Here is a 24,985-nt window from a genome sequence, read left to right as displayed (position 1 = left end):
TCTACTGGGGAGATGATCACTTTTGATACCTTGAAAGTGAGCCTTCCTGGGAGGGCACCATCATATGTTATTCCCAAAGTCAGTGATCTTCTGTCACTAGAGAAGACAGAGAAGCTGAGGTACCATCTTGTGGTTCAGGTGACATAGGCATGCTTCCTGGTTGTTAGAGGAAAGAATCAGGAGATACCAGTCTATGATTTAGGTCAAGAGTTGATAGCTCTTTTGGCAGTCCACCTGACAAGTAGGAGAGAGACCACCTATCTGGCATGTTAATAAGCCACTAGACCCTGCAGCTTATTTCTAGAAGCTACAAGCAGAGACAAGTGTTTCAGTGACCCCCTACCTTCAGGCACAACCAGAACCGATGAGGCCATCAGACCTGTTCCTAACTTCACTAGGAACAGTGAAAACCTCCTAGTCATGGTTTTGAAGCTTATCTGACTGCGATTCTGTGGTTCTTGTTCCACACACAGTAATCTCACACTAACTTCAAGTTTACCGGAGTAAAGGAAGGGGGAGCACTGGAGACCAGGACTTCTACGGCCCCCCCCCCGGGTCCCCCGCACTTTGCAGTTTTATACCAGCCATAACATTTGCACACAAAAGGTGCGCCTGACATTTGGGCAGCACTTGATATCCCACTTCACTACAAAGAAGACGTGAGATGCTGATCCATCCACAGGAATGCTCTCAGCTGGATGCCATGTCACCCAAGACCCAGGTTAAATGCCCATGAGAATCCCATCATCCTAATCCTCCATCACTTTGAGATTCACAGCTGGTATACACATTTCAAATGGCCTGGTTTCTAGACTTTGACATCAGGATTTTGTGCTACAGAAAGGCCATTGGTCCAGGCCCAGATACCCTGGCATTCCGTCTCTAGCTCAGCAAGGCAACACTCTGGATTTAGTGTGTTTACTTCAAGGCAGTTGCCTTCCTGGGCTAGGTGCCAAGCACCAAAGTGCAATTAACCTGAAGTTCAGTTTCCTTAGTCAACTTCTATGGTTTTATACCAGTGTTATGTTTAGCTGTGAACACTACAGGGATACTTGTTCTTGGATCAGAAATATGGGAAAGATCCCACCCACAAGAACAGCGAGTGTGGAAGGTGAAGGCCAGCTATCACACCTGCATGTGTTATAAGCCCCAGTCAGCTTCACTAGGCAGGGAATGAGGCAGCAGGATCTGGCTGCCTGTCACAGCCATTCAGGTTCCATGGCTCACCAAGTGGAGTTAGGACCAGCAAGGAGAAACTTGGAAGCTCCAGGTTTGGTGGCCTCCTTTAGACTTCAGTTAAGCTTCCAGTCCTCTGACTACACACACAGATGGGGCAAGGATACCCATATTTGGGAGCTTCAGCACAAATCCTTGCTTTCTGATAGGCCCCCCCTTCTTACAAGGCTAACTCTCTATGACCAGCAGCTGGCAACCTCTTTACAGACCAATGGCTCACTTCATATCTCATGCATCTTACTCCCAAACATTGGCCATGGGCTTTGGTAGTGTTTAGTCCAATTTTCGATAGCTCTTGTGAGCTTAATACAAATGAAATCCAACCTAGCTGCTGGGCTAGGCTCAAGCTCAGGGTCAAAGCACGAAGCAGCAACTCTGAAGGGTTGGAGAATGTCTTAGAATAGCCTCCCAATGCATCTAAGTCATCACCAAAACCAGATGTGGGGCATGGGTCAGGAGGAAGTAGAGCAATTCAGCCTGAACTTGAGGTAAACCCAAACCCACAGTGATCCAAGCCAATTCTAAGGGGGCCTGCTTGAAGTGCGAGGATTGCTCGGTGTAGTCCATTTAGCTTCTGGCTTGGACCTTAGTTTTAGAGAACAAGATCCTCCCAAGCAGCATGGTTTAGACATGTTTTGTTCCCCTAATGCCCGACATCAGAATGATTCCCAACTCGGGAGCAACAGCTGCCCCTATAAGAGTTCTAGTTCAGGGCAGAAACTGCTGTTATGCTGCCCTTAACAAAACTGTACCTCCCAGCTCTGATCCTTGTTACTCAAGACTCTTGAGAGCCGTTAGTCAAGGTACTCTAAATATGCTTGTAAGTCTGACAAGACCCACTGTTTAGATGACTGAGATGTTTAAGAACAGTTAATTCTTACATCCTCAAGAGTCCCTCACTAAGGGAGAGGCGCAGAAGGGCTCATGGAGATGGTAGCCTCAGAAGTTTCTCCCCACCTGAACCCACAGGTGCAGGCTCTTAAACCAGGAGTTATTGAGCTTCATCTCCCAGGAAGTGAAATGAGTCTGTCCTCCGAGAACCTAGCACCTCCAAATGCAAACACAGGAACATCTAGAGCTACCAGGATAACATCCTGGTGCTATGAGCCCCAGATGTTATGAGGACACCAGAGCCCTGCAGGATGACATCCAAGTGGCCCAAGCCCAGACATCACAAGGTGATGCATAGCTCACTAGTGAGGTTGGCCTCCTGGCTACACACTCGGTGAGTTTACTGACATTTACATATTTGATTGCAGCAAGATTTGGGGAAAAAGATGGCCAAGATCATAAGGCTATGGACTTTGATATAGGAGGGTTAACCCAAACACTTTCTACTCAACATCCCATAAGGGAGTATAGATGTGCCAAGTTAAAAGGAGAGACAGCTACAGATCTGCATGTTTTTACATGTATCCCAGAACTGCAAAAAAAAGAGGCAGCTTAGAGTGTTGTAGTCTTGTCATTGCTTCACTGGAGGAATTGTCACCCACTGACATAGGGCCTCATACTCTATTTTGCCCAGAAAAAAATCCCTGAAGGAGATTCTCTCCAGCATAGAGGGGATGGCAGACTGTAGAAGGCAGACCAGAAGGGCAGGCTTGTGACTAATAGAGGGATTTTTAGTGGCTTCCTGTTGTTAAGCACATACCTGTTGACTTGCAGCGTTTTCTGCACCTTAAGGTGACTTCAGAATGTATCACTGTTTATGGCAAATTGCAATGGCTAGGCAACACCCCACATTGTTAATCTGTGCTCTAGGATGAATGCTTAGAAGCCATTTTCTAGTCTGCATTTCCAAGTTCTCCAGAAGGAGCACTAGCTCCATCTGCATTCAGAATAGGCTGCATCTGTTGGCTGTCTGCAGCAGCATTTGGGAGCTGCCCCAAGCGGTCCAGTTAACACCTCACTCCCAGGTTGAGGGTCCATTCCTGTGTCTGCAGAAGTCATTCATCTGGTATCCCCCAACATCAGGCATACTTCAGTAGAGCTGGGAAAGCCTCAAATGATTCTCAGATGAGGGCAACTTAATATCAGTGTAGTGAAGCCCAGGTTTGGGGTTAGAAGTCAAGTTACAGCTGAAGTCACTTAGCTCCCATCAGGGAATAAGTCAGTGGGCTTAACAAAACTGGCTCCAAATCCCTTACCTACCAAGTAAATAGTTTTGGGAAAGTTTCAACAGATAGGATACTTCCTTTTAAGGTATGGGTAACGTGGACTCTTGACCTCATTTGTGTGAGAATAAGTATGGAAATATGTCACCATGAAATCGTGAAGCATCAGGGTTACTTCCACCTTGTTAACTTAAGTGTTGGCCACAGATGCATCGCGATCGTTAGAGCACATTGAACCCCTCCTGGGCTGGGGGAGGGGAAGTCCTGGTATTCTAAGACAGGCTTCATGGAAGATTGACTTCTACCAAGCCTACAAGTTCTGTGGCTCATTTTGTAAGGTCTCATACCCAGACAGCACCCCAGGTGACAAAAAGAAGCATGGCCACGCTTTGCAAGTTAGGATTTCCTAGCGGCCAGCAGTGGCCACTCTGTTCTGGCTCTTCATTCCAGGAGTATGTGGTTTGATCTAATTATCAGATGCCTAAGGAGAGGAACCTGTTTTTAGTCACTCGCTGCTGGAGAAACAGCCAGTATCCCGAACCCCAGGCAGAGTTTGTGAAGACTTCTTTGCACATCTCAGTGCTACTTGGCACTATCTCGCTCTAGGGTCTTATGGGCCAAGTGACTAAGCTGCTGGCTTGGAGGATGAGGCTGGATGTTCTTGACTGGACAATTCAGGTCTGTATGAGGATTCTGTCCAGGAAGCCACGTGAACCACCACCAAGAAAGGTGTTAGATGAAGTGACACCTAGAAGGTGGCACCCAGTTCTCAGGGACCCTGGAACGGCAGCTGCTACCCTTATTGTTCAGGAGAGGGGAGAGCAGTCTCATGATTCTGGATCTCCAGCTAGCCTCTTTAGTAACCCCATCACTCTCCCTTTGATCTGAGGTGTTAGCAGGGTCGGGCTGGCCCCGATTCTCACGGAAAGCAGGCAATGACTTAACTTTACTGCAGGGCTAGCCCATCCTCCACCCGAGCCTCAGTTCCCCTACATCTCCCAGCCTCTGGTTCATATGCTTTGCACAGCCCTGCCCATAGCTCTCCCCCGAGCATGTATTGTCCTGGGGACAAGGCCTGCTGGAATTTTCATCTCGTTTTGCCCTAAGGGTAGGTCATTGGGGCCTGGCACTCCTTCCCATCTTGTTCTCTTAGAGTAACTGAGGCTGCTTCTCCAGTCTGAGCTAAGGATGTACTGTTCCTAATTACTTTTTCTGAGAAAAGAAAGGCCATAGAGCAGAGAACAAGAGAGAGAGAGAGGAAGAGAGCTGAGCATCTTCAGAAAGGACCCTGAGCAAGAGACCCAGCCTCGCCAGCTTAAAACCAAGTGAATCCCAATGCATAACAACCGCACTACCCTACCCGGCCCAGCAGCTAGTAAGGAGAGTGAGGCTGTAGCTGCCCTCTTTATACTCCTTTCTTTGCTCCACCCTCCCAGTTAGCTGGAACTACAACCATCTGGGCCCGCAGCCCATTACCCGCCCTTCCCCCTTTAGCATCCTGTTGGTTTTCCAGGCTGAGGGGGGCAGCGGCTGTGCACATTGCTGAGCAGGATGGAGGGGAGAGGCTTGCAAGGAGTTTGGAGGCCCAGCAGCTTATCAGAACAAGAAAACATGGAAGGTGCTTGCTGACCATTAGGGGAAGCCCCAAGGGAAGGGTCATCCTTGGACAGGCTGTTGATTCAGGAAGGGTGACCAACTTGTCCCCATTGGTCCTGGACTTCTCTGGGGCAGGGGACTCAGCACAGGCCTCACACAATCATGCGGGCTGGGACAGGCAGCTGTCAGGCATTCTGCAGCAATGAAGCGTTCTGGAGTTTTCCTAAACTACTTAGTGTTATGAGCTACCTTACATATATCCCAACTTTGCCTGTTTAAAGATAGTAAGCATTTCCTATTACTCTCAATTCAAATTGTTTCAATTTCTGGTAGAAAGACTAAGAGTTTTATGAGATTTGTTAAATGTGTACCTCTGAGCAATATGAATAAACCCATCAATTGTGTTCATAGAGATTTTTTTTTGAAGATTATCCCCATTTTGAGGAGTTAAATGTCAGATTTTCAGTGTTAGGGTTCTGTCTGCATAAAAGAAAGATGATTCTACAAACAATACAAATGGCTAGAGTTAAGAATTTGGAATTTTAACTGCAATATTTGTGGGCTTCTTTATTTAATTTTATTTGTTCTCAGGACTGGGAAATCCAGAGTTCAGTGAATTAAAAGTTTTTGTTTCAGTTGCCAATTTGGCTGTTAAAGCATCTTGAAATGTCTTCCATTTGCAAAGAAAGTTTCACTTGGATGTATGTGATTTTAACTAACAAACTTCAAACTTAATATGTAAGGACATTTGTTACCTTTCTTTGTGTAATAAATAAAAATAATAAATAAATAAATAAATAATAAATAATAAATAAATAAATAAAAATGTTTCAGTATAAACCATGTAACATGTTTATATACCTTCATACCCTAGGGGCCTTTTGTTAACATCAGCAGTAACTTAATGAGATTCTCAAGAGGAGAGTGCTAAGCACTTTAAATACCTTCATCTGTTTCTAAGGGACACTGGAAGTAATTTAATTTCTCTTTGGCACAATGTGCAATGGCCAAGCCTGGCGGCTGGCTTGAGAGATTGTCTGATGCCACTACCCTTGAGTGAACAAGGTCTAAGAACCCAGGCGCCTGGCAGCCCCCAACTTCCTCGGTGCACACTGTCTCCAGTGCAGTCAGCCCTGCATTCTCCCTCCCCAGCCCTCAGGCCTTTGTGGAGAACTCAGATCCCCTGAGGAGATGAAGGTTTGGCCAGTTCTGCCCAGAGGACATCTTTCTAATTGTCTCAGTGAAACTTTCACCCTGTTTTTGGAGTGCCTGAGACCAGAGTGTAGGGGGTTCTCTGATTTATAAAAATAACATATAGGACTGTTTGGGACTTGATTACTCATGAATTCTTTTTTTTTTTTTTAGACGGAGTCTTGCTCTGTCGCCCAGTCTGGAGTGCAGTGGTGCGATCTTGGCTCACTGCAAGCTCCACCTCCTGGGTTCACACCATTCTCTTGCCTCAGCCTCCCGAGTAGCTGGGACTGCAGGCACCCGCCACCATGCCCAGCTATTTTTTTTTTGTATTTTTAGTAGAGATGGGGTTTCACCCTGTTAGCCAGGATGGTCTCAATCTCCTGACCTCGGGATCCCGCCCGCCTCTGCCTCCCAAAGTGCTGGGATTACAGGCGTGAGCCACCGTGCCCGGCCTACTCGTGAATTGTTGTACATTTCTCAGAATGGGGTCTAATAGTTTGTGGCAATCGTTTCTCAATGTATGCATATATCAAAATTCACATTGTATGAGGTAAATATATTCAGTTTTTATTTGTCAATTATACCCCAGTAAAACTGGGAGAAAAATGGGCTGTTAATCTTAGCTGGAACATACTGTCTGCTAGTAGGGGTATAGGACAGGGCCCATTCCTTCCTGGCCATTGCTTGACCACTAATTTTTAAAAACAAAAATATTCACAACACACACACACACCCCAACTGCTGAATGGTCTAAATTGCCTTAAGTCATTTTGTAATAGCATTTTTTAAAGCCCTAATATTTCCCCCCTGCCCCTGGATAACTTCAGTTTATCCATTTACAAGGGAGATCTTTTTTGTAAATGGTTCTTTATGCTTGTATGCAGGGTGGCTTGATGCCAGGCTTCACAGAGTGAACGAATGGCAGGCCCTGCAGTCTCAGATAAGGGCATCTCCTTGTCTTTAAATATTTATTCCACACATTTTCGAGCACCTCTCATGTATGGAGAATGATACCACCACTGTGAATAGCAGTGAATATAATAAACACAAATCTTTGTGTTCATAGAACTTAAATTTTAGTGGAGAGAAGTAGACAATAAGCAAATGATATGTTTTCTCGCTTGACAGATGGAGACAGAGCTGCAGAGAGAATGCAGAGCAGAAAAATGAGTGTAGGACTGTGCATGGGGTGCCATTTACAACAGGGCGAAAGAGCGGGGCTGAAAAACAAAGGTTGATGAGGGGAAAGGACTGCCCCCTGTATCTGTTTAGGAGAGAATCATGTAATCAGGGGGACCAATCTGTACAAAGGCCCTTGGGCTGGATTGTGCCTGGTTTGTTCCAGAAAACAGCTATGTAGCCAGCATTTCTTGACAGTGGTGAAGGAAGAATAGGGGCATTTAGGGAAGAGGCAAGAGAGGTGACTCCAAAGCCAGGTCATGTGAACCTTGAATGCTATTGTCAGGACTTTGAGTTTTCTTTTAAGGGGCCTGGAAAACCTTACAAAATTTTGAGCAACACAGTCTGGCCTATTTTTCCAGGATATACTACAATGGTGGTTTTCAGTGTGTGCGTTCCCCAAATCAGCTAACCACGGAAACTTGTTAAGAGGGCAGGGCACATTCACAGGCCCCATCCAGGCCTAATGAATCAGAAACAACAGCATCTGTTTCAACAAGCCCTGCAGGGAGAAGATAAGTTACAGGACACTCTGTTATATTTGAATTTCAGATAAACCATGAATAATTTTTTAGAGTAAGTATGTCCCATGCAATAGCGAATGCTTAGACTAAAAACAGTTGTTTATCTGAAATCCAAATGTATCCGGCATCCTGAGTTTCTATTTGCTAACCTTGGCAGCCCCACCTCCAGGTGATTCTGATGCATGCTGAAGTTTGAGAACAGCTATTCTAGGAGTTGTTGTGGTCTAACATTAGATGCCCTTCACATGGCCAGGGTCACCACCGCTGGTCTTCTGTGAGCACTGACTGCTGATGGCTCCCAGCTGCCTCCTTCTCTGGAAAATCACTTGCAGTTGACCAGAACCACCAGTGGTCCGCAGCCAATGACTGATGGGGGTTACGAATGCCTGGACCTCTTGCTTCAAGGGGTCACAACTGCCATATGGTTCATGCTTCAGAGTCCTCCCCGGGGATCAAGCCGAAGCTAGACTTTGCTTGAGACTTCATCCTTGCTCTGCTCCTTCTCCTTTTCCTTTTTCTTTTTCTTTTTTTTTTTTTTTTTGAGAGATGGAGTCTCGCTTTGTCGCCTACGCTGGAGTGCAGTGGCGCAATCTCGGCTCACTGCAACCTCCGCCTCCCTGGTTCAAGCAATTCTCCTGCCTCAGCATCCCAAGTAGCTGGGATTACAGGTGCACGCCACCATGCCCAGCTAATTTTTGTATTTTTAGTAGAGATGGGGTTTCACCATGTTGGCCAGGCTGGTCTCGAACACCTGACCTCAGGTGATCCACCCACCTCAGCCTCCCAAAGTGCTGGGATTACAGGCATGAGCCACCGCACCTGGCCTCCTTCTCCTTTTCCATCCTGCTTCTTCCCTGAATCTCTTACAGATTACTCTCCCCCGAGAGCTCCCTCAAATATCACACGCACCCAGAATCTCCATTTTGGGCTCCACTTGTAGGGAACCTGACTGAAGGCAAGGGGTTACTTGGTGTTTTCAGGATAGATTCTTGTGACCAGCATAGAAGCAGGGAAATAATTTCGGTTTTTTTTTTTGTTGTTGTTGTTTTGTTTTTTGTTTTTTTTGAACAAACCTAGTGGTTTGGACAGGGTGGGAACAGTGGAGACGCTGGATTTTCGATGAGTTTGATGGTACAGAAGAGCTGTGTGAGAAGGGAGTTGGGGATAACTCCATGGTTGCTTCATTTACTAAGATGGAGAAGAGTAGGAAAGGAGATGATTCCATGGGTAAGGATCCAGACTTTGGCTTTGGACATGGTAAGTCTCAAATGCCTTTTGCCATCCACGCAGAGGAGTTAGGTGGATGCAGCCTGCTGAAGCTCTGGATAAATTTGAGAGCTGTCAATGTGCAGATGGTAGCTAAGGCCATGTTAGGGGCCAAGGTCACCCATGCACAAAGTTGTCGGGGATTGCAGAGAGGGAGTGCTCCCTGGGCATGCTCATGAGGATCAAGGAGCTAAGGAGACACTGAAAGAAGTAGAGGGGGATCTGAGAGGGGGCGGGAGGAAACCAGGAAAGCGTGTGACTGTGCTGGAGTGCAGGTGAAGGAACCTCTGCTGTGATGAGAGGAAAATATCTTCGTATGGAGACAGCAATTGTTGAAGTCTGCAAATTCATTTTACAACCAAGATGCTGCCTCCATGAACACATACACATGTACTCACATGCATAGACTCACATGCATAAACATACACATAAAACATACATGAACTCATCCACACATCGACTCTCATATAGACTTACACAAACTCACACAAATATAAACTCACACATACACTCACATACAGAGAAACACACATGTAAACTCATACACAGAAACAAACCCACAAACATACAATAACTCACACACACAGATATAAACTCACGCACAAACACACACTCACACATAAATGCAAACACACAAACTCACACCCACAAACACCACATGCACACACATAAACACATATACACTCACATACACTCAAACACACATATAAACATATACACACAAACTCACACATCACACACATAAACTCACACATACATAAACTCATATATAGACTCACAATCTCCCCACAGAAACCCACATACATAAATCCACACATATACAAACTTACACACACACAATAAACTCACACAAAAACAGACATGTAAATTCACATACACATACACATGTAAATTCAGACATAAACCCACACACATTCACACATACTCATATGTGTACACACACATAGATGCCCACACATTGACCACCACACCCACAACCAAGACCATCCCCTTGGGTGGCAGTGGGAGAACAGAATGAGTGGGGGAAGACGGATGAAAGGAGAGGAGAAAGGGACGATTCCTCATGTGAAACCCTCAGATTGGATGTGCTATGCAGCTGTAAGAGCATAAACTTGTATGTTTTTAAGCCGCTAAATTTGGAGCAATTTGCTATAGTGGCAATAGGTAGCCTATGGAGGGGTAATAAGACCTCACAGAGTGTAAGTCCATCTGAGGGCACAGCTTCCAAGACAGGGGTACTAACTTGGCCTCCTGGCTTGTTCCCCAGGGGCTTTGTCAGGGGTTCTGTGCACCCTCTTTTAATCTCAGAGGCTGCTTCTCCCAGGCCTGAGGATGGTGAGCCATCCTTGCCTGGCCCAGGAGCCATCCTGGATTCCCCAGTTTCATGGGGTCCTGTTTCCTTCTGTAGGGGTTGGGATTGCTGCTTTGCCCTGTTGCCTTAATGGGCTGATCTAAATCTCTAAATGGATACCCTTTGGCGGTGCTTGGCTATTCCCTGTGCTCATGACAAGTTATTTCAGTTTTGGGTACTGCAGAGGTGAATTGTTTCACCTTAGATGGACTCTTCCTTAGAAAAACAGCCAGAATACTAATTATCACAATTTCTGTGAAGGGTAGTCTGCAGAATAACCCAGGAGGATGTTGCTTTCATGAACACATCATTTCTTCACGTTTCCTGTATTTCCATAACACAAAGAGGAATGTTGTCGGGGGCAGACCTGATTTCTTACCATTATGTGACAATGTGATAAGCCTTGATTTGGAGTCTGGCATAATAGAAAGGAAACGAAGGGAATGAAGACTTGGGAACCAAGAGGATCTAGGTTAGAATTGTGTATCCTCAAGACTTTCTAATTTGGGGCTGAGTGTATTGAATGTGTCCAAGCCACTTTTCCCATCCATAAACTAGGAGTAATACTAAATCCCAAATGCTCTTTCCCCATCCCACCATGACAATGATGGGGAGTGGGCCTCTCAGCTCTCCCCTCAAGGGAGAACCTACCACAAGGGATCTATTAACAGCCAGCCCTAGCCTCTGCACCTCTGGGACCAGCTGAAATTTTCAGGGCAATGCCCTGTTCCTCGCAGCTGCTCCCAGCTGATGACTGAGTGCAATGGGAACATGAGAGCCAGAACAGTTTTGCCCAATGTAGATACCTCTACCGAGTGTCTTTGCTCTGAGCCACCCTGCTGGCCTGAGTGAGACTTTCCCAGAGTGGCACTGTGGTCTCTTTCGCTCTGATCTCTTTTCCTTCCCCCTCTCCTTTCATGGTTGTCAAACCTGAAAGCCCTCCATACCTACTCACAGACATTTCCACCAATAAATCTCTTGCATGCTTAATTCCTTCTAGTGTCTGCTTCTGACAAGACCTCAACAGTCACACCTACATGTGGAAAAGTGCAAATTTCCTTGGTGTACAAACCAATAAATTTTCACAATTTTAAAATAATGTTCTTTATATTTTATTGATACATATTAGGTGTACATATTTTTGGGGCACATGTGATAATTTGATACATTCATATAATCAAATCAAGGTGGTTGGGATATTCATCACCTTACATATTTATCTTCATGCTAGGAACACTCTAATTATCCTCTAGCTATTTTGAAATGTACAATGAGTTAGTGTTAACTATTGTCATCCTACTGATCTATCAAACACCAGGTCTTATTTTTTCTACCTTCAGACAAAGGTATTCACACACATTAATTTATTTATTTTTTATTTTTTATTTATTATTTATTTTTATTTATTTATTTATTTTTTGAGGCGGAGCCTCACTCTGTCGCCCAGGCTGGAGTGCAGTGGCGCGATCTCGGCTCACTGCAAGCTCTGCCTCCCGGTTTCACACCATTCTCCTGCCTCAGCCTCTCGAGTAGCTGGGCCTACAGGCACCTGCCACCATGCCCGGCTAATTTTTTGTATTTTAAGTAGAAACAGGGTTTCACCATGTTAGCCAGGATGGTCTTGATCTCCTGACCTCGTGATCTGCCCACCTCGGCCTCCCAAAGTGGTGGGATTACAGGCGTGAGCCACCGCACCCGGCCTCATAGCCATTAATTTAAACTCTCTTCATTACCCCTCTCCTCCCTACCCTCCTGGCCTCTGGAACCACCAGTCTACTCTCTGTCTTCATGAGGTCCATTTTTTTTAAGCTCTCATTTGAATGCACCCACACTGGCATCTCTCACAGATCAAGAGAAAACGTCACTAGTGTCAGAAAAGTCCTTTGGTTTACCTTCCAGTCTATGCCCTCCCCCAAGGCTCACCTCATCCTGACTTTTATTGTAACAGCATATTTTTGATATTGAAATCTGAGAAAAAGTATAATAAAAGAAAATTAGAGATCACTGTATCTCATGAAAATAGATGCAAACATCCTTAACAGTTAGCAAATTGGATCCAGCAAGATAGCCACATATGTCCAAAGATGCACTGGAACTTTAGTGTCTCTTGAAACAGCTCTTCCATTGTAAATAAAACTTGAAAATCTCATCATGAACTTCACCAATAATTATTTCTTTCCATGTCCAACTTTCCACTCGTCTGGAAATTTGGCCAATAGATATCCATGATTGTTGCAATAGCTTCTTGATATATAAACTTGGATAGGCTGAACAATAGTCACTGGTTACCCAATAAAACACTAGTCTAGATGCTGCCATGAATAAATTTGGCAGATATAGTTAAACTTCATAATCAGTTGACTTTGAATTAGATTATCCTGAGTGAGCCTGACTTAATCAGTTGAGGGGCCTTAAAAGAGGGCTTACACTTTTACTGGGGAGGGAGACCTCTGCCAGTGAACAACATGCTTGCTGGGCTCCAACTGCTTGTAAGCCACCCTTCTTGATGGCCTCCCCTGCCCAGCAGACTTCAGACTTGATTGGTCAGTCCTCACTCCTAGCTGTGTAATCCAATCCCTTATAATAAATCCATTGTAGTCTCTTTCTCTCCACTGACACGCAGCCTGCTTGTTCTATTTCTCTGATTGAACCTTGATTGATACAATTACTCTGTTGCCAAGGCAATTATTCTACCTGCAATCTTCCAAAAGTCTTTAGATACTTTCATTTTAGATAATGTTAAACCTTGAGTTGCTAGTTTAACAATGTGGGGTTGTGGAGTGGCCAGGAATTCTGCATGTCCTGTGTTCCCAGTTCACCAAATTTGCCAACTGAGTGTACGATCATGGGAAAGTCACTTAAATTCTCTGGGTCTGTCTTTCCTCATGGGCAGACATTCCCTTGGGCTCCACTGAGTCTGGCTGGAGCCTGCAAGTGGACAGAGGTGCAAAGAGAGATGCAGTTTTCCAATTTCACTTGCTTAGTTCAAGGTTGCTCTTTTATTCAATGACCTCTTTCATTCATCATGTCATTTCAGATGTTTGGCTTTTAGCCCAAGTGAAGAAAAAAATGTATTCTTAAAAAGGTGAGTATTATAGGGACTGGTATGAGGGTGGTGACTGCATGTCAATGGATGGTGATGAATGGTGCATTTAATACAATCGATGACAAAGTTATGGATCTTATTATTTCATACCTTGCATTCACTTCACTTTCTCAGAGTCTCCAGAACATGAATAATGACCCTTTTAGGGGTTTAAGGGTCTAACCTTTACTTGGCAAACGAGATTGCATATAGAATATTAGGGATAATTTAAGAGATAAAATAAAGACATTTTTGACTACAGTTGGTGACCCAGGAAGGTGACTAGCTTGTCACCTTTATCAACCATTCCACATTCGCAGACCAGCTTGACTGTGTAGGTTTCCAGGAACTTTTTCCACCTGGGATTTGGCTCAAACTGTTTCTTCAGGCAGTGCATCCTTTCCTTCCAATCCACTGACCGTGACTTTGGGTAAGTAACTTAAAATCTCCCAGCCTCAGATTCCTTCTCTGTAAGAGACAGGGCTAGGATAGATGATTCCTATGATCCTTCATTCCAGTTGGGGAATTCTCTGAGCATGAAATTTGAGTATGGAATTTCAGTATCACCTTTCTTTGAAAAATAGAAAACAGAGTAATGAGAAAATGGCTTTGGCTCATTATTTGAAAAATGAGGGAGTGGAAAGATTGATGTGTTTGTTCAGAAGAAAAGCTTGGATATAGGGTCTATAAAGTATAGCCTTTATGAAATTATAAATTTTGCAAGAGGAAGAAGTTACATACTTTCAAGGTTGCTGCTTGACCCGATGCTTCTAAGTTATTTTCAGCCCATTCCAGAATAATAAAAGCAATGAGACAGAGTGGCCAGCAATTCTGCATGTCCTGTGTTCTTGCTTATGTTCTACTCTCCCCTCCTCCAAGCTCTTGCTGTGATGGTCATCTTGTTCTTTCTCTCTGCCATCTGGGTCAGCCTGCTCTTTCCTGCATAGGACTCTACATCCCCACAGTTATACCCTTTGTCCTGTTGGCTCACATTCTTTTTGTCCAGGCCAAGAGAATGCTGTCTTTTTCCAGAATCCCCAGAAGGAATGGCATAGGGAGTGAGTAAAGTGCCAGCTGAGGCTGCAAAGACATATAAATAAATTTAGCTTCAACCAATATTTATCACATGCCTACTGGTGCCAGTCCTTTGCTGGAATTTTAAATACACTGTCTTATGATATCTCTGTGGTACAGTGGAGTGAATGGTCGAATGGTCACTCACCCTCTGCCAAAAAAAAAAAAAAAAATCCACACTCTAATCCCCAGAACTTGTGAATGTTATCTTGTTTGGAAAAGGGTATTTGCAGATATAGTTAAGAATCTTAGGATGAGATCATCCTGGATTATCCGAGTGGGCCCTAAATCCAATCTCATTAGAGTGAGGCCAAGGGAGATTTGACAGAAGAGGAAGAGGCAATGTGACCAACACGGTAGAGATGGAAGTGATGCAGCCAAAAGCCCAGGAATGCTTGGAGCTGCCAGAAACTGGAAGAGGCAAGGAACAGATTCTCCCTGTGAGCTGCCATAACATAGCGCTGCTAACACCTTGGTTTCTGACTCTGGCTCTAGAACTGTAAGGTAAGCGTTTATACAGGTATCAGACTGGGGAGAACCCAGAAGGACTTTTGATGTCCTTGGGGTCAGTGCTCTCTTAATATTTATTTGAAATGGGATCTCTTTTTGTCAAGTCCCACTTCTTCCTTGCTAATGGAAACCTGTTTCTGAGGATCTCTGTCTTCCGTGCAGCAATGTGCCTCAGGGAAAGCTGACCCCCATCCAGCATCAGGGCACGCATTCACTTCTCATGAATAAACATACGGTCTCGCCCTGGTTGTGCGTTATCAGTTAAAGTCTGATGAACCTTTTAGAACACATTCTTTAATCCTAATAGAGAAGCAGGAGGTGACACTCTTTTCTTCCACAAGATATCAGTGGATCATATGTGAAGTTTGTAAGGTTGCAAGCCATCTTCCTCCGGCCTGACAGTGCAATAAGCACTTAGGATGGCAAAATGAAAAAAGAAAAGAACGACAACAAACAAACAAAAACCCCAACCTTGGACCTTGTGGGTATCCTTAAGAAACTGAAACCTACGTTACCTCTGTACTTAACATTGTGTGAGTTGATTAAGTTTCTTTTTTTTTAATGCCATCTTGACCAGCAGCCAGAATCTTTCTGGGGGTTTAAGGTTCCTCATTGGTCTCTTGTCTCCTGTTCTGCTGCTGCTGGCCTTCATGTCAGCCCCTGGAGGACTTCAGGACCATTGCGGCTGCAATGAAAATCATGCAACTGAAACCATGGATTGAATACAACTCTTCTTTCAGAGATGCAACCAGATGGAAAATAACTTATTCTCTAGATTCAGAGAACTGTGTAAAAGTCATCTAACTACATTTTTGGAGAAATTTTAAAGAAAGTGTATTGCATTTCACTTTGAGGAAGGACCAGTCTCTGTATCTAATGATAGGAAATTTTAATTTGAGGCTGTTTATGTACCAGGCATCATACAGAAACATTTAATCCTCACGAAAGTCCAACAGGGTGTTAGCCATTTTATATACGAGAAGATTTAGGTTCAGAAAGTAAGTATCTTTTATAAGTTCATATGGCTAATAACTTGTGAGGGGTCAGATTCAAACCCAGGTTTTTCAGATTCCAAAGACTGTTCATTAGCTGAATTAAATAAGGCCTGTGTTCTTTCACATCAAACATTTTCAATTTATCAAATGTTTATATTGTTTTGAGTAGCACTTTAAGGAAAAACATTTCAAAAAAATGGAAAGATTTTGATCATATTCAATATTCTGCTGAAATAAATCCATGAAGACTAATTTAATATCTGGTTCAGGTTGTTCTCTTAAAATAGTGGCCAATAAATTTTGGAAAAAGGGTATCTAACAAGGAGCAGGGTGACATCTGGGACATGGTAGATCTGGTTCTGGCTCAGCCACTTACTAGAGGATTACTTTGAGAAATTCAGGCTTTGTGAATCTTAGTTTTCTCACCTGTATAATGGGGAACTACCCATAGGACTTCTCAGAATTATTGTTAGCATCACATGTGACAATACATGAAAAACTCCCCTGTGAATGATACTAGGAGCTACCATGTTAGGAGCTGTGAGTCCTTTATCAGTCTGGGGCCAGAGAGAGAACCCACACCAGTTATTTGAACAGAAAGAATTTAATATAAAGAATTGTGAACTAGGTAAAAGTCAACAAGGTAATCAAAAAGACAGAAAGGCCACTGAAGGACATCACAGAGGTAGGAACTGCAGGGCTCAGGGACAGAAGGGAAATGGCTAGAGGAACAGATGTTGGAATGTAGACATTGAAAGTGGGGTCAGGGAGCCATCTGAGGTCGGGGGCTGCCCAGTTGATGCTGATGTGTCTGATGGGCCCTGAAAAAGCTGGTTCTGTGAGTGCTGGGGAAAATGCAAACCAGATTCAGTGGCTCTTATGGGAAGAAAAGAGCCACTGCCATCATGGAGAAGACTTGCCGGTGATACTGAAGGAAACAGGAAATAGACAGGAAGTGCATGGAGAGGGAACAGGAAGGAGTAAGTCCCTTCTTCCTCCTCCTCTCAGCCCTGCTCTAGTGCCCCCTACTGGCCGAAGTTAACATGGAGCTGACAAAGATTATTTGCTTCCCAAACTTTCCTCCGGCTTCTGAATATTCAGTTGGGCCCATCTGTGCCCTTCCTTATAAAGTCCCATTTTAGCAAAGAACCTTGCTTAGTTTAGCAAGAACCCCCATCCTTGATGTCTGCTCTTCCTTAATATCTGATCAGTTTGCTCATTCTCCACCATCCCTCAAGGGATGTCTAATCACCCTGTCCCATCTTCAGCAGGAATCCTATTAGGTTGGTTTAGGTTTAGCCAGAATCCTCCTTATCTGTGAAATTTCCTCTCAGTAATTTTTTCTCTGCTACCCCCCACCCTGCTCCCTGGCTGTAAATTCTTAACATGCCCATGCTGTATTCATAGTTGAGCCTAATCTCCCTTCCACATTGCCAGACCTTGTTGCAGTGGTCTTAGGATGGGCTTGAATAGTCTTCCTTACTGTGCTTTATACCAGCGTCATTGAATCATTTTTCTTTAACAGAACCAGCTGCTTTGTGGTCCTAGCCTTAGTATCACAGAACAGAGTATAGAAGGGTGGGTGCAGAACAAATACACAATAATTTAATAGTTGATAGATGGTCATCTTTCTAAGTCCTGTAAGATCCTTGAAAAGTAGCTTCTGTCATTTTCATTTTGTGTCATAGAAAATTGTAGCTGAGAGACAATAAACCTTCCCAGATTTCAGCCATAGTGTTCCAGAACCAGGATCATAATCCAGTTCTGTTTTACTCTGAAAAATTCTCTGAGGGTTAACTTCTGACTCAGTTGACTTCCTATATGCAACTACAATATTCAATAAATATTTATCACTCTCCTAGATGCCAGGCACTATTGTATGGAATGAGGATGTGGTAGTGAATAAATCACAGTTCATCTCATCCTGGAATGTATAGCCTCAATTAAGCATTACAAACACATGCACATAGGCACACTGTTTAGTTATTAGTCTCACAATTTTAATGAACTTAAGATAATTTTGAATGTATGTGTAACAAGTAAATGTTGCAATATTTTACAATTGAGAGGAACTAGGAGAATCTTAGAAGTAAATATTATGTTAGTGGAGTGTGAATTTTCAATAAACTTCTATTATTTACTTCATTCCTTTACTCTATTTTTTTTCTAATTTGCAAACACTGAACTCATTTATGTTTACTCGTTCTTGTTTTTTTTCCTCTGTGATTTTGAAGTGCACATTTTTTTTCTGTTCTGTTTTACTCTTTTTTACATTGGTTTCTAATTTAATTACTACATGGCAAAAGATTGGGAAAAACCTTCCAATCATTGAAACATTTCTATGAGATTTGTGAGAGGAAGAATGTGTGTATGTGTGTTGCTTTGTTCAGTCGTATTACTTCTGTTCTAATCTTTTACATTAAAATAAACATAATTGTAAATTTGTCCATGTTTTCTTTAATTTGTGTCAGTTGCCTATAATTTGAGGCCATGTTTTGTGCACATAGGTGTAAACAAGGTCCTGAGTGTGATAATTTAATTTATTCTTTTGTTGGTTGTTTAGTATTTTCTCCTTTGGTTCTTTTTTATTTTTCAATCTGCTAACTAAATATTACCAGAATAACTTTCTTGGTTACAAGACTGGAAGGTTTTTTTTCGTATTAATTGTCAAACTAGATTTCTTGAATTTGTAACTCTTACATAGTGCCACCATGTGCTGAGCACTGTTCTGAGTGTGATTATAAACACACATTCATTTAATTTTCACAACCCCTTAATAAGGTGGCTATCTTTATGTTATAGGTCAGAAAATGGATGCAAACTCCACCCAGCAAACCATAAATAACAGAGCTGGGTTAAGTATCCATGTGGTCTGGCTTCATTCAACCACTGATTTTCATTGCACATAAATTATGGCTTGGTTATGATTAGAATTTTGGGTTGACAGTTATTTCCCTTTGGCACTTAGAAGATATTATTCCATTTCCATCTGCAACTGTTTTCTTGCTGATGAGAAATCTGCTCTTAAACAGATTTCTTTGTAGGTAATCTACTCTCTCTGGAAGGCTTCTAGGATTTTCTCATTTTTCTTTACATTTTAAAGCTTTTAGACATCCATGCCTATTGCCTAGAACTCAGAATATCCTTTCCTAATGTGAAAGCGCATATCTTTTTTAAAGTTCTTCACTTCTGGAACATTCTTTGTTATTATCCCCCTTGTCAACATCCATTTATTTTCTTCTGGCATTTTTATTACATGGATGTTGGAGGTTCCCAATCTAGCCTCTGTACTTCTTGCCAGGTATTTCATTTCATTTTTTGTTTATTTATCACTGTATATTACATTCTAGGCAGTTTCATCAGTGCTATCTTCCTATGCACCATCTCTTCTGCTGGATCTAGTAAAGGTTTTAATGTGATTTAAAAAATGTTTATGAAGATATAATTCACATACTATACACTTTATTCCCATGAAGGAAACATTTTCATATCTTTGAGTATATTCATAGAGTTGCAAAACTGTATTAGTCGGTTCTCACACTGCTAATAAAGGCATACCTGACACTGGGTAATTTATAAAGGAAAGAGGTTTAATTGACTCGCAGTTCAGCATGCCTGGGGAAGCCTCAGGAAACTTACAATGATGGTGGAAGTGGAAGCAGGCATGTCTTACATGGCAGCAGAGAGATAAATGCAAAGGAGGAACTTCCAAACACTTGTAAAACCATCAGATCTCATGAGAATTCACTAGCATGAGAACAGCGTGAGGGTAACTGCCCCCATGATTAAATTACGTACTACTGGGTCCCTCCCATGACACATGGTAATTATGAGAACTTCAATTTCAAGTGAGATTTGGGTAGGGGCACAGCCAAACCATATCAATAACTATCACTACAACTTAATTTTCAAACATTTTCATCACCCTCAAAAAACCCAAAAAACCCCATACCCATTAGCAGTTACTCCCTGCTCCTCCTGTCTCCTCAGCCCTGGACAACCACTCATCTACCTTGTATCTATGTAGCTTGCCTATTCTGGACATTCCATATAAATGGACTCAGAAAATATGTGGATTTTTGTTTCTGGCTTCTTTTACTTAGCGTAATGTTTCAAGATGCATTTCTATCATAGCATGAATTAGTATTTTGTTCTTTTAATGGTAGAATAATGTTCTATTGTACAGATATATATTGTTTATTCATTCATCAGTTGATAGACATTTGGGTTGCTTTCAGTTTTTTGTTATTATGCATAATGCTGCAATGAACTGTCAACATTCACGTGAAAATGTTTGTATGGACATATGTTTTCATTTATCATGGGTATATACCTAGGAGTGGAATTGCTGGATCGTATGGTAATGCTATGTTTAACTTTCTGAGGAACTGCCAATCTGTTCTCGAAAGTGGCTGCACTATTTTACATTCCCACCAGCTATGTATGAGGGTTCCAATTTCTCCACATCTTTTCCAACACTTATTATTATCTGTCTTTTTGATTAAAGCTGTCTTAGTAGATGTGATGTGGTATCTCACAGTTTTCATTTGCATTTCTGCAATGTCTAATTATATTGAGCATCATTTCACATGGTTATTGGCCATTTGTATATATTCTTTGGAAAAATGTCTATTCAAATCCTTTGTTCATTTTCAAATACTTTTTTCTCCTTATATAGTTGTAAAGGTTATTTTTATATATTCTAGATAAAAGTCTCTCATCTGATAAATGACTTGCAAATGTTATCTCCCATTCCATGGGTTGTATTTTCACTTTCTTGATGGTATTATTTCAGCACAAAAGTTTTTAATTTTTTTAAAGTCCAGTTTGTTTATTTTTTTCTCTTGATGCTTTTCTTTTGTGTTGTACCTAAGAAACCATTGTCTAATCCAAGTCATGAAGATTTATGTCAAGCTTTTCTTCTAAGAGTTTTATAGTTTGATTTTCTATTTAGATCTCTGAAAAACTTTGAATTAGTTTTGGAGCATGGGTGCAGTACAAAGGAGGGATCCACCTTTATTATTTTGTATTTGAATATCCAGTTGTCCTATTTGTTGAAAATACTATTTTTTTCTCATTGTATTGTTCTGCCACCCTTGTTGAAAATCAATTGCTATAAATGTAAGAGTTTATTTCTTTACTTTCAATTTTATTTCATTAATTTATACCACACTGTCTTGATTACTCTTCCTTTGTAGTAGTTTCAAAACTGAGAAGTGTGAACCCTCCAACTTTGTTAGTTTTCAACATTGTTTTGGCTATTCTGGGCCTTGTCAATGTTAACAGATTTTAGAGTCATCTTGTCAATTTATGGAAAAAAAGCCAGCTGAATTTTAAAAAGGATTAGATAGAATCTGTGGATCAAGTTGGGGATTATTGTCATTTAACAATACTAAGTCTGCTGATCCATGAACATGGGTTTCTTTACATTTATTTAGATCTTCTTTAATTTTTATCCATAATAGTTTGTGCTTTTCAGTGTATAAGCATTGTACTTCTTTTACTAAATGTGTTGCTTTATTCTTTTTGATGCTTTTGTAAATGGAATCATTTTCTAACTTCATTTTTGGTTTGTTAATCACTACTGTATAGAATTGCAACTGATTTTGTATGTTGATTTTGTATCTGTGCAATTGCTGAATCTGTTTATTAGCTAAAGTAGTTTTTTAGTAGATTTCTTTATATTTCCTATATGCAAGATCATGTCATCTGCAAATAGAAATAGTTTCACTTCTTTCTTTCTGTGACTTTTATTTCTTTTTCCTGCCTAACAACCCCAGCTAGAACCTCCACCAAAACATTGCATAGAAGTGGCAAAGACAGACACCAAAAGCTGCTCCAGGCAGGGAATGTGCTTCCTGCCTTCCTAGGGAACTTGGGAAACTCAATTTTTTTTCTTCTCTGTGTTTCCTAGGAACAGAGTGCATCTGTCACAATACTTAATCCAAGAGAGCAAGATATTTGTCCTTTGTTCAAAGATGTATTCTACTTGCACAGAATGGTAAGTGAATGATCAAACAAATAAATGAAACATTGAAATTGGGAAAGCTTATTTAATGAAAGCCAGTGACCCCTGCCTCTGGTCACTCGGCCTCTCTTACCCTCAGGGTTTGGCATTCTCTGAGTGGAGGAACATCCTTATACATGTGCCGGCTCCATCTGTGTGAGTGGTGTTTCTCTGATCCATAGCAGATCTTCTATTACTCCACCTTGGGCTCACATGGACTAAAGGCTACAAAATGCTGGGTGTCTGTACGCCTTAGACACTGAGGAGCCATGGAGAGTTTATATATGCAGAGGAGAAGTGAACATCTTGGCAGTCTTAATGAAGGACAGAAATTCTCAGACTCACAGCTACAGCCTCCACTGGGAACTTGCTAGAGATGCATATTCCTGGGTCCCACCCCAGCCTACTGAATCAGAATCTCTGGGGTGAGGGCCAGACATCTGTGTCTTAAGGAGCCCTCTAGGTACCTCTCGCACATACACAAGTTTGAGTACCACTGGAAACATGAAGAGAGTACTGGGTAAGGCCAGTGAACTATTAGAGGTTGGGCTTTATTTAAGTCAGGTGAGATGAAAAACAGGAGAAAGAAATGTAGGAAATACAGAAGACAGGTTTAGGGGACTGTGGTTGTGAGTGGGAAAGAGCGAGAGAAGAAGGGAGGATGGTTTTGGTTTTGGCAATGCCATGCACAATGGGGAATAAATAAAGGAGGAGGAACAGCCTCAGGGCAGGAAGAGGATAGGCTCTGTACCTGACTCACCTCCATATTTTGGAGTCAGAAGGCCTTGTTACAAATCCCTGACAAGCCACTTGCAAGCTGTATGACTTTGAAGTGAATCACTTTAAGCTCTCTGAGCCTCAGTTACTTTGGCTCCAAGAAGAGACTATTAATAGAAACATCCTTGTGTTATCTTGAAAAAAAAAAAACAAGCCACAAACAACAAATTGCTGCTTGTGACAGTGGTTTGTCAGGACTGAGATACTATATACACTCGCAACATCTTCAGAGTCAGAAGGAACTGACGTCCATTTCCTGTCTTGCTTCTTGTTATTTGGGAGACTCCGGGTAAACTAGCCAACCACTTCTCATCTTAGTTTTCTTGTGTGTTAAATGAGGATCCTGGAATTTACCTCAATGATTGTTGTAAGAATTAAATAAGGTAGCATGTGTGAATCATGAAGCACAGAGCCTGGCACTAGTAAAGGATTAGATGCTAATTCTTTATTTTATTTAGATATCAGTAAATACCAACCACTGTTATTATTACTGAAAACAATATTGAAGACAATTAGCTTCATTTCACGTTTACCATGTAAATTTCTAAAGCCTAAGTTCTCACCAAAGACCCAAGCTTAAGCGACATTTGGCTGGCAATTGGCCGGCACATGGCCGGCACAATATTGGTGGATTTCTTTTGAGTGTCACAGACTGGCACAAATGGGAAGAGCTTCAGAGCCCCAACTGCAGCCTTTGCTAATTATCTAAGTCTTCCCTTTTGAGGTGAGTGTGTTTTTGGATCCTATGAAATGGGAATGGCAGTGCAAATACACAGGTTCTATTTTGAGGGGATCCAAAAGATGACCCTAAAATTAATTATAATTATTTTTGCCAGAAACAGGTGCAAGAGGAATGTTGAATCAAGTGAAATCTTCAGATCTGTGCTGTTGTGGTGGAATGTGCTTTTCTCCAGATCTCTGCCCTCTAGGACTCCTCTGGAAATCATGCCACACCAGTGACATCCATCATTGAAAGACCTCATGTCTCTCCCCTTCACCAACACTGGTTATGTCACTAAAAACCTCCCAGAGAACCAAGCTGGAGCCTCTTGTGCTGTGCTTTTAATGATACTCACTGCTAATTGAGCCTCCAGCCCTGAAATTTTCATTTAAGCACATTGTGAAAATGCTCATTCTAATTGACATCATCAACATAGCACTTCATCTATTATTCACAGGCTCCAGCCTGTCTCCTGATTCAGAAGGGGCAGATGACAAGGGCTTTGTGTTGCCCAGTTGGTGAACATTGAGTTCTGTTGACTTTCTCTGCCATGTCTCTTCTCTTGTCTGTTTCCCTCCTGCTGTGGCCCTGATACAGGCTTTTCTTATCTGTACCCTCTCAGCAGCTTCCTCACTGTGTTCGCTGCCTCCAGTTCCTATTCTCCTAATGAAATGCACAAAGAGCTGCAGGCATTTGCTTCAAATCGAGTTCTAATTGGGCCACTTCTGTACTGCAATCCCCTGCAGGGATCTATATTCCCTTGGGAGTCAAATTCAGACTTCCTTGAGAGCATTCTGGGCCCTGGCAAACTACTTTTCCATCCCGCCTCCCTCTCTGTTCATCAGTCCTCTGCTTCCCCCATCACGGGCTCATCACCCCAACAACAGCCACCGCCATGGTGAACTCCCTTTCCCTCCCCAAGCTCTTCCCACCGTGCGGATTCCCCCTTCTCTTTCCTCTGAGGGAGATTACAATCCTATCAGCCTTTAAGACCTGCCTCAAAGGTAACCTCATTCATTAGGACCCTCTCCATCCCCCTCCGCGTCATGGGATTTAAGCGCTATTCTCTGTGTTACATTGTCCTTTAGGATGCAAGGAACAAAGCAGACATGCCATAAAATAGTTATTTATATTCACAGAGTTTTGGCCCCTTGCTGAAATAGCATATTTGCTTCAATTTGATATTACTTATAGCTTTGGTGACATAGAACCTGTTTGTCCTGCACAGATGAGTTTATATGGATAATATCAGCTTTTTGTTCATTATAACATCTGTCCCCATTTAGCCTTTTTAAGGAAGTAGCGTTAATATTAGAAGTAGCAATAAAACAGGCCTGGAAATCTTTATTCTATGCA

General features: G+C 42.3%; 1 long non-coding RNA gene across 1 annotated transcript in view; it reads left to right on the top strand.

The window, feature by feature from the left end:
* Nucleotides 1-23,944, top strand: part of LOC129060816 (uncharacterized) — a 34,496-nt gene extending 10,552 nt beyond the window's left edge. Inside the window, exons 3-5 of the long non-coding RNA XR_008527711.1 lie at nucleotides 13,498-13,545; nucleotides 22,039-22,125; nucleotides 23,745-23,944. This is a non-coding gene — a long non-coding RNA (uncharacterized LOC129060816). The remainder of the gene's footprint in view (nucleotides 1-13,497; nucleotides 13,546-22,038; nucleotides 22,126-23,744) is intronic.
* The last annotated feature ends 1,041 nt before the right edge of the window (nucleotides 23,945-24,985 follow it).

The sequence above is a fragment of the Pongo abelii genome, chromosome 7, assembly GCF_028885655.2.
Source record: "Pongo abelii isolate AG06213 chromosome 7, NHGRI_mPonAbe1-v2.0_pri, whole genome shotgun sequence".
Taxonomy (NCBI): domain Eukaryota; kingdom Metazoa; phylum Chordata; class Mammalia; order Primates; family Hominidae; genus Pongo; species Pongo abelii.
The sequence above is the reverse complement of the archived record's forward strand: the minus strand, read 5'-3'. Positions and strand labels throughout refer to the sequence as shown.